The sequence below is a fragment of the Schistocerca serialis genome, chromosome 6 (assembly GCF_023864345.2).
Source record: "Schistocerca serialis cubense isolate TAMUIC-IGC-003099 chromosome 6, iqSchSeri2.2, whole genome shotgun sequence".
Classification (NCBI taxonomy): domain Eukaryota; kingdom Metazoa; phylum Arthropoda; class Insecta; order Orthoptera; family Acrididae; genus Schistocerca; species Schistocerca serialis.
In genome coordinates this window covers 503,913,664-503,928,957 of record NC_064643.1, presented here as the reverse complement: position 1 = coordinate 503,928,957, position 15,294 = coordinate 503,913,664, and positions in this window count along the sequence as shown.

Below are 15,294 nucleotides of genomic sequence, written 5' to 3'. Positions count from 1 at the left end.
TTGTATTGATCACAAAATATTACTGCAGACGTTCTACCATTATGGAACGAGAGTAGTAGATCAGAAATGCCTGAGTCTCATACTTTAAGAACAGACAGCAAAAGCTCATTTTCCATGGTAAGGAAAACAGCTGACTGGGGCACGATTTAGCTCGAGGTTGCCTCACGGCGCAGTGGTGTGTCCATTTCTTATAAATATAAATTACATTCCTTCTGATATAATAGATGATTCTAAAATATTTCTGTTTTCTGATGTCACTATCTTCGTAATGAATGATGTTGAGTGCATCATTAGCAGTGAATCAAATAGTGGAATTCTTGACGTAAGTACACAGCTTGTAGAAAATGAAATATGCTACAGCACAGTATGGTTCAGTTTCTATAGTTTCTAGCACCAATTCAACTAAAGCTAACATTCTGGCTGCACAGAACGAGCATATGGCTAGTGAGTCGGAAAAATTCGGGTTTATGGGTGAGCAGATAGATAACAAGCTGTCATGGAAAATCCATATTGTTGAAAAACTAAATGCTGCTGTATTTACTACTAGAGCGGTGACTACAGCAAGTGATGGTCACTCACTTATGACATACGACACTGTATTGTGGGGTAACTCTTCCCACTGAGAAGGTATATTTTTGGCTCAAAAACGCAATTCGAGCACTATGTAGTTTAAGATCGCGAAATTCGTGTCGACCGCAGTTCAGGAGCTTGGGAATTCTGACTTTGGCTTTTCAATATATGTGTTCTTTAATATCGTTTGCTGTTAATATGAACTTATTCCCAACAGTTTCACTGAGTTAATACTAGGCAGAAATCCAGTATGCATTTGGATCGCGCTCCCTTAACGCTCGTACAGAAGGCAGTAAGCTACGAGAAGTATTCAAAAATTTGATTAGTAATCCGGGAACTCTCAAGTCTAAAGTAACGAGTTTCCTAATGACTCACTTCTTCTATTCTGTTGAGGAGTTCCTGGAAGTAATTAAGCTAATTTTTGTATTATATTGTTGATTATGCTAATATAAACCGCGGTTGTCGTCTGCGTAGCATTCTTGTACATTTAATTTGATCTATTATTACTTTTCTGATGTTAATTTCACGTATGGACTCATTCAATGACTATGGAGATTCAGTCCTCAGTCTGGCCTTCCGGAACTAGATGTAAAGAAAGTAAAACACACAGTGGCTGAGATGTCCTTCATAATCTTATATAGATGAAATGTAACGAAGATCAAGAGCGTGTCGGAAAGATATTTTATATACGTTTCATAGGAATACCGATGCTGAATGATGCCGTGAAATCAGATGAAAGAATAATAACGAAAACATGAGTGAGGTACTTCCATCTTTGAAGATTTGGATGGACACTAGATTTTGTAACAAACGAAAGGAAAATAAGAAGTTCATACAGTAACGAATCGTGCCTCTCAGAATTTTTGTACCTGAATTGAAATGTGCGATTCCGTATAAATTTCGGCTTGATTTGATATACTTCAATTAGATATTCCACATCCAAAGATAATTTTGCATATATCTGATCACCAAAACACTACTTTTCTGCTAATATGATTTAGATTTTTCATACAAGTCCATTTAGCAACATCAATATTGAACCACGAAATTTAGTAATCGCAGTTGTTAACTTAAACGAGTCAGAAATCACTTTAAAGTGAAACTGATATTTTTATGGTTTATTATTAATGTAAACAAAATTTCAGTTTTCATTCTCAATTTTTATAATTTTGCGATAGACAATCCAAACGACAATTATAAAAAAGACAAAAACCTGGTAAATTTTATATTGTCAAAATATACAGCCTTCATTATTAATTATTGGTGTCTTAAATCTTTACATAGATAATTATTTCCAAACAACAGCCGGCCGGGGTGGCCGAGTAGTTCTAGGTGCTACAGTCCGGAACCGCAAGACTGCTAACGTCGCAGGTTCGAATCCTGCTTCGGGCATGGCTGTGTGTGACGTCCTTAGGTTAGTTAGGTTTAAGTAGTTCTAAGTTCTAGGGGACTGATGACCTCAGAAGTTAAGTCTCATAGTGCTCAGAGCCATTTGAGCCATTTTAACATTTTGAATGTTCGGATGATAAGTTGCCGTCTCTTTAATCTAAGAATAAATGATCAATGCAGCTAGTCGCTATCTCTGTGTAATGTCTTGTCTGTATAGACGTGTATCTGTTGTCTTTAAGATCCCTTCACCTTCACACGTAAGTCTATACAGTAAAGTAAGGTCCTCCCAGTTCTTGGCTAATCCGTGATAAGACAGGGGAAAAATTAGACTAATGGAGGATTATTAGTATTATCTCTATTTTCATTCGCTCTTTCTCTGCTTTATCTATGTATAGTTTTTAATATAAGATTTCATTACGTGATAAAAAGAATCAGCCAAATAGAATCTTTGGTGGAATCCTTCGTCTTGGTAATCAGCGGCTGGCTTGCTGTAAGAGATCTTTACATTTATTATTACTGTTAAACACTGCAGTCAGTCGGGAGAATCAATCGTTTGGACAATTTGTTCCTTTTACGAAAGATTGCGAATTCCAGATGTGTACGAAGCCTTTTTGGACGATTTAACACAGACTCAGTGATTGCAGGCTCTCTTCGACACAGCTGAAACTTCCCCACTAATTACAGGGCCAACGTGATCAACAAATGATCCAGAAAAAAACTCATTCGTTCATTCACTCCAGAACAAAAAAGTCACAAACCTTATTTATGGAGGAAATCGTGTAGTAAATCCATCTCCATTACATGTCCATATCTCCGGTGATTCCACGCCTTAATTATTTTCCTTTTACAATCTCTTTCTCTTCAAAACAAACCGCCAACGGCACAAATGTTAATTGGCTCGCTTTAGTGAGAAGAAAAGCGGAATATATATCTCTCAGAAATCCCTCAACAGATACTCCAGAAACTGTCCCAGTTACCACTCTAACAACCGTGGAGAATGCATATATGCATCTCTGTTATTTCAAAGAATAAACGCACTAGAAAATACTTTGGCGTCGACGAGCTGTCGCCGCATATATTACGAGAAAATCAGATCAGATAACTTTTCCACAGTGAATGAATGTGGATGGTTTTATTGAAAATGATTAATTAGTGCGTGGTAGAGGGTATTTGCTGTGGGGACATTACACCATCCAAACGACATAATGTGAATTTTAACTGAAAAGTGATGCTAATCAAGACAGTCATAATAAAATGCATTTGAACAACATTCTGTTCTATAAAGATCTGGAAACAATGCACGTATCACTCACAAAAATTTTTGGCGCCAAGCGCGCCATAAAAGTTTCACTTGTTGTCGAGACTGGTCAGTGTAACTATCAAGGTCTTCCTGTCGTGCTGAAATGTTGCACAATACATTGTTGAAGGTGTCAAGAATTTATGAATAAACCTATATGAAGAGACAGCCGTAGCAAGGTAAGTAAGATTTATCTGCAGATATTGTTTCTGCCCCTACAAAATTATGTAAACGTTGAGAACACTAAAGTGGTTAGTTCAACGTAGGACATTTACTTTCAGTACATCTAGTAACATTTTGACAGTTGTCAACAATGGGCAGTGTAACTATCAAGGTCTTCCTGTCGTGCTGAAATGTTGCACAATACATTGTTGAAGGTGTCAAGAATTTATGAATAAACCTATATGAAGAGACAGCCGTAGCAAGGTAAGTAAGATTTATCTGCAGGTATTGTTTCTGCCCCTATAAAATTATGTAAACGTTGACAACACTAGAACAGTTAATTCAACATAGGACATTTACTTTCTGTACATCTACGAACATTCTGACAGTAAGGGATATGTAACATAATAATACGTTTCACTTGCCCTCTGTAAGTAAGCGCCATTGCTAATACTGTTCCGAGACTAGCCTTGTTCCGTAAGCTCGGCTCGCATGCACGCTGGCCGCTCGGAGCAGCGGTGAGTCGGCTGGAAGACAAACGCGGCGCTCGGTTTATTGGAGCGGCCGCAGGTCGTCCATTGCGGCCGATCCGGGCTGGCGGCTGGCCGGTCGCGCGGCGGATGGCCCCTGGCCCGTGGCTCGCGGCACGCCGTATTTCGCGCTAACTGGCCGCCCGCCGCGGCGGGGGCGGCGCCGCTTTTTGCTCGTCTGCGAGCTCCCCACAGCTGTCCGGAGATGGACGAGCGGCCTGTTGGGCCCCCCGACTAACGCCGTCGCTCTCCATTCCCTTCACTTGCAGCGATTTCTCGGTGGGGAGCACGCGGCTGGCTGTCTCGGATGGAAAGTCATCGAAAGATGTAGAAGCGACGACAGTAAATGTAACTTCCGTAGGGCACAGCCAAGTGTGTTCGAACTTTTGTTGTTAAGGCTGTACGTTAATGATCTGGTAGACATTATTAATAGCAAATTCATATTGTTTGCAGCCGGCCGGAGTGGCCGAGCGGTTCTACGCGCTACAGTCTGACCGCGCGACTGCTACGGTCGCAGGTTCGAATCCTGCCTCGGGCATGGCTGTGTGTGATATCCTTAGGTTAGTTAGGTTTAAGTAGTTCTAAGTTCTAGGGGAATGATGACCACAGATGTCAAGTCCCATAGTACTCAGAGCCATTTGAACCATTTTGAACCTATTGACAGTAGATGTAAAAGTAGGGTAAATTAGAATGCCAACGGTGTTTGTTGCAGGAGTCCAGAGCAAGTCGCTTACGAAATATCGTATTTTTAAAAGTTTCCACAATGACACTTGTTTGTGCTACTCAATCTGTGCAGTTTCTAGGTACGATGTTATGTTTGCTTATGGAGTGCTTGCATGTTCCCTGAGCGCATTACGACTTGCTAGTTAGTTAGTGTGGCAGTCCAAGTAATAGGTCATAAGCGGGCAATGAGATTTACTAGGTAAGCTCATAGTGTATGGAGAGTATAGGAAGATTGCAGTTCGTTCTTCGACGGTGTACGTGGCAAGGTATCCCAACAGACGTCAACCATCTTAACAGTTATTTATCAGTCACTTCAACCATTTACGTGAAAGTGGTAGTGTATCACCTGGACAACGTAACTGAAGGAAACAACTTACTACAGAAGAGCGGTCGATTAATGTTCCTGCTGCTGCAGTTCATCTGCACATTAGCTTCCCCGAAATCGTATGAGGAAGTGGCATGAGTCAGGAGATACCAGACTGAGATTCATTGGAAGAATCCTAAGGAACTGCAATCCGAAAACAAAGGAAGTAGGTAAAAGTACGCTTGTTCGCCCACTGCTTGAATACTGTTCAGCAGTGTGGGATCCGTACCAGATAGGGTTGATAGAAGAGATAGAGAAGATCCAACGGAGAGCAGCGCGCTTCGTTACTGGATCGGAAATGATAGACAAACTCCAGTGGAAGACTCTGCAGGAGAGACGCTCAGTAGCTCGGTAAGGGCTTTTGTTGAAGTTTCGAGAACATACCTTCACCGAGGAGTCAAGCAGTATAATGCTCCCTCCTACGTATATCTCGCAAAGAGACCATGAGGATAAAATCAGAGAGATTAGAGCCCACACAGAGGCATACCGACAATCCTTCTTTCCACGAACAATACGAGACTGGAATATAAGGGAGAACCGATAGAGGTACTCAAGGTACCCTCCGCTAAACACCGTCAGGTGGCTTGCGGAGTGTGGATGTAGATGTAGATGTAGAAAGTGTCCTAGGCTTCTCCATCGACATATTCTCCATCCGTATCACATCCATCTCCATGAAGCTCACATTAACTGAAAGCTTGGTAACTATAAGCTGATATCCAGATACTCCTTGTGTATGGTTAATCTAAAATTTCTTTATTACCTCTTATCATGCCTCTTGATAGAGGATAGGAGACAGGTTTCTACATGCTTATTGAACACAAGAAGTCCTAAAAGCTGATACTTCCCTTTCAACACTGCTAGTCGTATCACCTTGTCCGTTCATACAGACGTGAACCGTTTTCGTGTTCTCGCTACCTAAACTATGAACAGCTTCCGATCTCTCTCTTTCATCAGTTTATGAACATTTTTCTGGCATTCGTTAAATACATATAGCCTCCATCTTGGGTTGCATGGAACTGCAATCCTCTTTAATGTCTGTCATGAATTTTTCCAGCTCAGATTTTAAAACTGTACAGCTAGTTTATAATTTATCCAGTTTAACACTGCTATCATTTAGCTTCATTATAATAGACTTCAGTTGAACACTTAACTCCAAAATACTCGATTCAAGTTTAGATATCATCTCACAGTTCTGTTTCCTGAGCGATTTGTTATCAGTTTTTAATTCGTGTCTCAACTCCTTAATACTTATTTCAAATCTAGGCTTAGTATTGTCCAACTTATACCCAAGTCTTTGATTATCAGCTTCTATATCTCATTTTATTATGCACCCACGCCTAAAAGTGTCGCCACTTTAGCGGACATCCTATCTTGGGGCCCTTATTCTGATTAGCTATTACTGCCACCAAAGAACCCACAAACACCTCAGAGCACTGAGATCGCGTTACCATCTCAGGGAGATGCCACATGTTAGCGACGTTAATGCAATGAACCTAAAATTTGCTATCTTTAAGTAGTTGTCCGGCCCTGAAATAATTGTTATCATAATCGAAATAATCAGAAGAAAACCAAGAGAAATCTTAACCACCACAATTGCTTGAAGCTGTATGAAATGCATGGAAGAAGCAGCACAATTTTTGCGTAAACGTTTCACACATTCAATTCAAATGTTCGGTCCCACCTAAACTTCTTCCTCCATTCGCAACTAACAGAACGAACACTTCAAATGTTCTAGCTACAGGTCAGAAAGACACAAATACACTGAGGTGACAAAAGTCAAGGGAGAGCGATATGCTCGTATACAAAAATCCATGTACTCTATCTCGTACACAGGCTATAAATGGTCAGTACATTGGCGCAGCTGTCATCTGTAGACACGTGATTGGTGAGAAAAGTTTTTCGAAGTGATTATGGTCACACGACAGGACTTAACAGACTATGAGCGCGGAATCGTAGTGGGAGCTAGACACTTTTGGACATTCCATTTCGGAAATCCTTAGGGAATTCAACATTCCGATATACACAACGTCAACAGTGTGCCGAGAATACCACATTTCGGCGATTACCCCTACCACGGACAACGTCGTGGCCGACAGCATTGCCCGCCGTAGTGGCCGAGCGGTTCTAGGCAATTCAGTTTGGAACCGCGCGACCGCTACGGTCGCAGGTTCGAATCCTGTCTCGGGTATGGATGTATGTGATGTCCTTAGGTTAGTTAGGTTTAAGTAGTTCTAAGTTCTAGGGGACTGATAAACTCAGAAGTTAAGTCCCATAGTGCTCAGAGCCATTTCAACCGACAGCATTCACTTAACGACCGAGAACAGCAGCGTTTCCGTGGAGTTGTGAGAGCTAAGAGGCAAGCAGCTGTATGTCAGATAACTGCAGAAACCAATGTGGAACGTACGACGAACGTATACGTTACGACAGTGCGACGAATTCTGGCGTTAATGGGCTACTGCAGCAGGTGACCGACGCGAGTGTCTTTGCTAACTGCATGACATCGCCTGCAGCGCCTATCCTGGGTTTGTGACCATATCAGTTGGACCCTACTGGAAAATCCTGGCCTGGTCAGATGTGCTCCGATTACTTCTGGTAAGAGCTAATGATAGGGTCCTCTGGTCCAACTGAACGGATCGTTGATTAGAAATGATAATCCTCGGCTACTTGGGAGACCATCTGCAGCCATTTATGGACTTCATGTTTCTAAACAACGATGGAATTTTAATGGATGATAGTGAGCCGTGTCTTCGGGTTCGCGACTGGTTTGAAGAACATTCTGAGGATATCGAGCAAATGATTTGGCCACCCATCGAACATCTATCGACTTAATCGAATGGTCAGATTACGCACAAAATCCTGCTCCGGCAACACTTTCGTAATTATGGACGGCTATCGAGGCAGCATGGTTGAATATTACTGCAGGAGACCACCAACACCTCGTGGAGTGCATGCTCCATCGAGCTGCGCCACTACGCAAAAGAGGTCCCACACGATATCAGGCATCCCATGACTTTTACCACCTCAGTGTTTGTCATAAATCTTCATACAATCGGAATCACTATAGGCAGTGGTTGCGCCATTATATTACTCGTCTATGTGAAGTTATTTCAATTTGTATTACAAAAGTCTAAGTGTGGCGCAGTGATCTTGACTCCACATAATGCAAGTATATATTGGACTTATTAACAATATAAATCTATAACATCAATTTTTGGCCAGCTTATACAGGGATATGTAATATCGCCAAGCCATCTGCTGCGGTCTGTGAATGGCTAGCTCCTCAATCCATTTTTGGTTATGTGGCAGCAGCAGCAAGTTTGATAGACTAGTAATTCTGAAACATTCTTCAAACACATCAATGTATTTAAAGCACCCCTAGATCTAACGATAGTTGTCCTCCCATCAGTCTTCCGTTTTTTCAACGACGTCATTAGACTGTCTCGCGTGTAATTAGACACGGAAAATACTATGAACGAACCGTTACAATCAGGTAGTTTACAAAATTGCTATTAGCGAACCGTTACAGGTAGACAGCTTATACACTACTGCCCATTAAAATTGCCACACCAAGAAGAAATGCAGATGATAAACGGGTATTCATTGGACAAATATATTATACTAGAACTGACATGTGATTACATTTTCACGCAATTTGGGTGCATAAATCCTGAGAAATACCCAGAACAACCACCTCTGGCCGTAATAACAGCCTTGATACGCCTGGGCATTGGGTCAAACAGAGCTTGGATGGCATGTACAGGTACAGCTGCCCATGCAGCTTCAACACGATACCACAGTTCATCAACATGCGGTCGTGCATTATCCTGCTGAAATGTAGGGTTTCACAGGGGTCGAATGAAGTGTAGAACCACGGGTCGTAACACATCTGAAATGTAACGTCCACTGTTCGAAGTGCTGTCAATGCGAACAAGAGGTGACCGAGACGTGTAGCCAATGGCACCCCATACCATCACGCCAGGTAATACGACAGTATGGCGATGACGCATACACGCTTCCAATGTACGTTCACCGCGATGACGCCAAACACGGATGCGACCATCATGATGCTGTAATCAGAACCTGGATACATCGGAAAAAAGGCCGTCTTGCCATTCGTGCACCCAAGTTCGTCGTTGAGTACACCATTGCAGGCGCTCCTGCCGTGATGCAGCGTCAAGGGTAACCGCAGCCATGGTCTCCGAGCTGATAGTCCATGCTGCTGCAAACGTCGTCGATCTGTTCGTGCATATGGTTGTTGTCTTGCAAACGTCCCCAAATGTTGACTCAGGGATCGAGACGTGGCTGCACGATCCGTTACAGCCATGCGGATAAGATGCCTGTCATCTCGACTGCTAGTGATCCAGCACGGCGTTCCGTATTACCCTCCTGAACCCAACGATTACATATTCTACTAACAGTCGTGGGATCTCGACCAACGCGGCGCGATACGATAAACCGCAATCGCGATAGGTTACAATCCAACCTTTATCAAAGTCGGAAACGTGATGGTACGCATTTCTCCTCTTTACACGAGACATCACGACAACTTTTCACCAGGCAACGCCGGTCAACTGCTGTTTGTGTATGAGAAATCGGTTGGAAACTTTCCTCATGTCAGCACGTTGTAGGTGTCGCCACCGGCGCCAACCTTGTGTGAATGCTCTGAAAAGCTAATCGTTTTCATATCATAGCATCTTCTTCCTGTCGGTTAAATTTCGCGTCTGTAGCACGTCATCTTCGTGGTGTAGCAATTTTAATGGCCAGTAGTGTAAAACACGTGCTGATCAAGATTATTGTTCAAGTGCCTGGGACTCATTCTAACCTGGACTTAGTAAATATTGTATTATACAAAGGACAGCACGAACAGTCGAAGATTTGTGTGACACATTGATCAGTAGATGACGCCTTGGCAAGCCGCATCAGCCTTACCTTAAAGTTGATGAAAAAGCAAATCACTTCGACTCCTTCCGATACGACGCAGTGGAAGACCAGTTAGTTATGGCTGGCAGGTTGCATCCGCCAGAAGTGCTCGGGAGCGCTCGCTGCCCACCTGTGTTGACTCGGGACGGGCTGCAGGTGAACGGAGACCGCGGCCGGTGTTTGAGCGCCTGTTAGTGGTAGCTCCACGCCCAAATCCTCCTCTCCAGCAGCGTATGTAGACGCCCTCGCTGCAGGTCGGAACGACTTAAAAGCAGTGCGGTATTTAGGACTGTCTTTGCCCACGTAAGTTGCCAACTACCTTTACTTGTCAGGCGTGTGGAAAGTAATTTTGTAATCTCGTCAGAAGACTTCTGCATTCCTCGGTGTAATTTGCGCTATTCATCTTGATGATATACAAATTCCGTAATACAAAACAGTGAAGGACTTGGTTACGACTTGGGCTGAGCAGCTCAAATGAGCAGAAAATATTACCACCAAGTGAATGAGCGTTTACGCTTGCCTCAAGGCCCTTTAGAGGTTACGGAGCGTATTTCTACAGGATGTGTATGTAGATTATGCTGTCACTCGTTCTGCCGAACCTTCACTATTGCGATATAATCTAATATTGCGATGTTATCCAATACTGTACTAATCATGTAATCACTAGAAGCTGTTTTTATTCGTGTCAGAAGTAAATAATAATAGAAATACAAATTGCGTTACTTAATGCTATGTTAGGAGAAAATATACAGAAGAACTGAATAGTATTTGCCCAGAATTTGCAAAATCACGGGCATCAACTTTCGTGGCCATCAAATCCTCCATAGTGGATCTCGAAGGCCACTTGCTGCAGTTCATAAAGTGGGCTGTGCTTGATCTTCGCCATATTCGCAGAGCCTGGGTGGGCTAAGGAAGCCCCACTTAAACATATTCTTGTTGTCTGAGGAGATCCGTTTGGATTTTCAGTTATTTGAAGGAGACTCCTCCTAGACCTCAGTCGTTGATCGATAGGTCGATATCCAGCCATACAAAGGGTGGGCGTGTGAGGTAACTGCTTTACATGTCTCTTTATGGCTACGACTTGTTTTCTAATGTCTGGTGGAGCGATTCGTGCCAAACAGTAATGTTTATCAAGTGGTGTTGGTCTCAAGCAACCTGTGATGAGTAGAGATTCAGAACCAAGTATGACTGCTTGACTGCGTTACGTCTCGAGTAATCATCCATTTGACGATATCGATGTCTTACAACGGTTGTTGGAAGGTCAGTTACGTGAATATACAGTATATAACGCTTACATCGTTGTACCCTCAGTGTACAACCGCACCTCAGTGTCACGCCACAGATCAGGTGCCTGTCATCTCTTCATAATTGCAACTCTAGCATCTCAGCTCTGGTAATACGTAGAATAGAAACTTTTTCCAACCCTTTCTTGATTGGTGCTGCCCGTTTCTGGAACAAATTGCCCTGCACTTAATTCAAAATTCAATATTCAGTTACACTATGTGATCAAATGTATCCGGCCACCCCGCCCCCCCCCCCTCCCCACACCCAAAAAAAGTTTTTTATATTAAGTGCGTTGTGATGTCAGCTACTACCAGGTACTCATTATCAGTGACCTCAGTGGTCATTAGACATCGTTAGAGAGCAGTATGGGTCGTTACGCGAAACTCACGAACTTCGAACGTGGTCAGGTGATTACATGTCACTTGTGTCATACGTCTGTATCTCAGATTTCCACACTCCTAAACAACCCTAGGTCCACTTTTTCCGATATCATAGTGGGTGGAAACGTGAAGGGGCACATACAGCATAAAAGCGTACAGGCGAAACTCGTCTGTTGATGGACAGAGACCGCCGACAATTGAAGAGGGTCGTAATGTGTAACAGGCAGACATCTATCCAAACCATCACACAGGAATTCCAATCTACATCAGGGTCCACTGCAAGTACTATGACAATTAGGCGGGGGGTGAGAAAACTTGGATTTCATGGTATCACGGCTGCTCATAAGCCACACGTCACGCCGTAAATGCCAAACGACGCCTCGCTTGATGTAATGAGTGTAAACATTGGTTGATTGAACAGTGGTAAAACGTTGTGTGGAGTGACGAATCAGCCGGCCGCTGTGGCCGAGCGGTTCTAGGCGCTTCAATCCGGAACCGCGCGACAGCTACGGTGGCAGGTTCGAATCCTGTCTCGGGCATAGATGTGTGTGATGTCCTTAGGTTAGTTGGGTTTAAGTAGTTCTAAGTTCTAGGGGACTGATGACCTCAGATGTTAAGTACCATAGTGCTCAGTAAGCAAAACTGGCACATTTTAGGGACTCAGAACACGCATTTCTCGATCGAAAAGTCTCTTCATCCTCAACGGATGGCTGTGTGGTGTGCAATGTCCAGTCACGGAATAATCTGTGTGATATTCCCTGATGGCAGTGTGACTACCGAACAGTACGTCAAGGTTTTTGAAGATGATTTCCTCCCAGTTATCCAAAGTACTCTGATTCCAACATGATGTGGTTCATGCAAGACGGAGGTCGACCGCATCGAAGCAGGAGATTGTTTGACGTTCTGGAGGAGCACTAATGGGAATCTCTAGCATGGTCCCCGATTGGCCGCCATATTCTCCGGATCTGAACACATTCTACTCCCTTTTGTTGGGCTATAGTAACGGCAAAGTGTACAGCAACTGTGGTGTCACCGCCAGACACCACACTTGCTAGGTGGTAGCTTTAAATCGGCCGCGGTCCATTAGTACATGTCGGACCCGCGTGTCGCCACTGTTAGTGATCGCAGACCGAGCGCCACCACACGGCAGGTCTCGAGAGACGGACTAGCACGCCACAACTAGCTACGCCACAACAGCAACAACCCAAAAACCTTTGCTGAGCTGGAAAAAGCCGTTCAGGAGGTCAACGACAACATCGATGTTCTGACACTTCAGTGGGTCATGCAGAATTTCGCTAACGACGGCAGGCGTATCGAACATTTCATAACCTAAATCCGAATGTCTATAGTGACGTTTACATGTTGAATAAAGTGCTTGTACGCCTTACGTTTCTTTTCATATAGTTCAATAATTTCAGTCACAGTATGAAGAATGGAAAATGCCTGATAAGCCGTAAGAGAGGTCCTTATGGTCTGAATATTTTCAGGATAAGTATATAAATTAATGGAATAAATTATGGCTCTGTCATGTTGGTTAGGAGTTAGAGAGAGGGAGTGCTGGGAGGAAGGAATGAAGACTACGTTTAATTTCACGTTGACATCGAGATCGCTAGAGACGGAGCACAAACTTAGATTGTGTATAGGATGGGGAAGGAAATCGGCAGCGCCCTTACACAGAAACCATCCCGGGATTTGCCTGGAGCGATTTAGAATCACGGAGAACGTGAATCTGGATGGCCGGACATGGGATCGAATCGTCGTCCTCCCGAATGCGAGTCTTCTGTGTTAACCACTGCGCCACCTCGTCGGTAATGGAGATGTGATAATAACATCTCATTTAGCCTCAGTTTCAGCCAAGTTTATTAAGAAACTGTACATTTTAAGTCGAGCCCAATTAGTATTGACAGGAAACCGCTGCTTTGAAACGCATAAACACAATGGAATAGGATGAGTATTGCATCTGGGAGTGAGGGGGCCTCAGTCGACTTTTCGTAAGTCAGCACGTAATCGGGATTGCGGTGGGACGGCGGTACATCAACGGTTATGCAATGAAAACTGCCTTAACGTAGATGAGCCGGTGGGTGTGGCCGAGCGGTTCTAGGCGCTTCAGTCTGGAACTTCGTTACCGCTACGGTCGCAGGTTCTAATCCTGCCTCGGGCATGGTTGTGTGTGATGTCCTTAGGTTAGTTAGGTTTAAGTAGTTCTAAGTTCTAGGGGACTGATGACCTCAGATGTTAAGTCCCATAGTGCTCAGAGCAATTTGAACCATTTTTAACATAGGTGATTGATTATGAAGTGGAGGGTCCGTCACACAAGGGACACACGCCAAGTTCATCACCTAGCGTATCTGTTTCACTGGTCTGTTCCAGTCTTACCCTCCGTGTCGGTTTCTGTATCACTGTCTTCTTTATGTGCTATATTCACCTTCAGTCTTCGAGCTAACATTATTACTCTCTGTATTGCTAGTTCCATTAACCTATCTCTAATACAACATTAATTTTCCATTCCTTTAACATGTTGGTAAGCTTTTAACCAATCAGTTTTGGTAATCTTAGGTGAAGACTTCTTGGTTATTTGCTTTAATAAATTAAACTAAGCTCTGCCCGATTAGGCCGTGAAGACCCAACGGTATTGGCCGGCCACCCTGTCATCCTCAGCCCACAGGCGTCAGTGGATGCGGATATGGAAGGGCATGTGGTCAGCTCACCGCTCTCCTGGCCGTATGTTAGTTTACGGGACAGGAGCCGCTAATCCTCAATCAAGTAGCTCCTCAGTTTGCCTCAAAAGTGCTGAGTGCATCCCGTTTGCCAACAGCGCTCGGCAGACCGGATTGTTAGCCATCCAAGTGCTAGCCCAGCCCGACAGCGCGTAACTTCGCTAATCTGACGGGAACCATTGTTTCCATTGAGGCAAGGCCTTTGGCTGTTATTTGCTACTGGATAGTTAAATTACTGGAAAAATGTTTTTTCTGCAATTTGTTGTTGCTTTGCATCCCAGATTAACTACATAGTTTTCAATCTATAGCGGAGTGGTGGATGCCTTAGAACGGTACTCCATTAGGCTTCAAAACTGCATCTGTCTTGGAGTCTTGGATTTTTATAACGCACCATCTATAAAGTCTGATTTATTGCTAAGCTCGGTTAAAAACTGATTTTACTTTGATGAACCCATTCAGTTATGTTCTTCTTGCGAGTTGCACTAGTGGGAGCTTTTATTTGTCTGAAGAATACGCGACGGTGGAGCCAAGAACAACACCAATACCAGCTCTTGTACTGGGAATCACTTTCTCTTCTAACCGCTTGTGATAATTATTCCCTTTCGCACTAGCAATGTCGTGTGCCAGAACTTTGTCGTGGTAAAACGAGTGTGCATTAACGTTTTGTCATTGAAAACTACTAGTTTCTTTGGCCACTTTTCACCACTTCTGGTTGCCTCTCGACTATTGCACATGCCTTGCAATAATGTCGGAACGTTATGTTAGCATGGTTCTCTTAATTTTACATGTTTGAAACGAAATTCCACCCCTGTCGGAATTTTCCGACATGTTTCCTTCCCCACTGCAAATTTATTACGATTTTTGAAAATATCCTGGCGTGAAAAACATGGCGACACCAAGAAGGAGTAATGCGACGTAAACCAAAGTTGGTTGGCTTGTTTCTACATATGAAAGATGA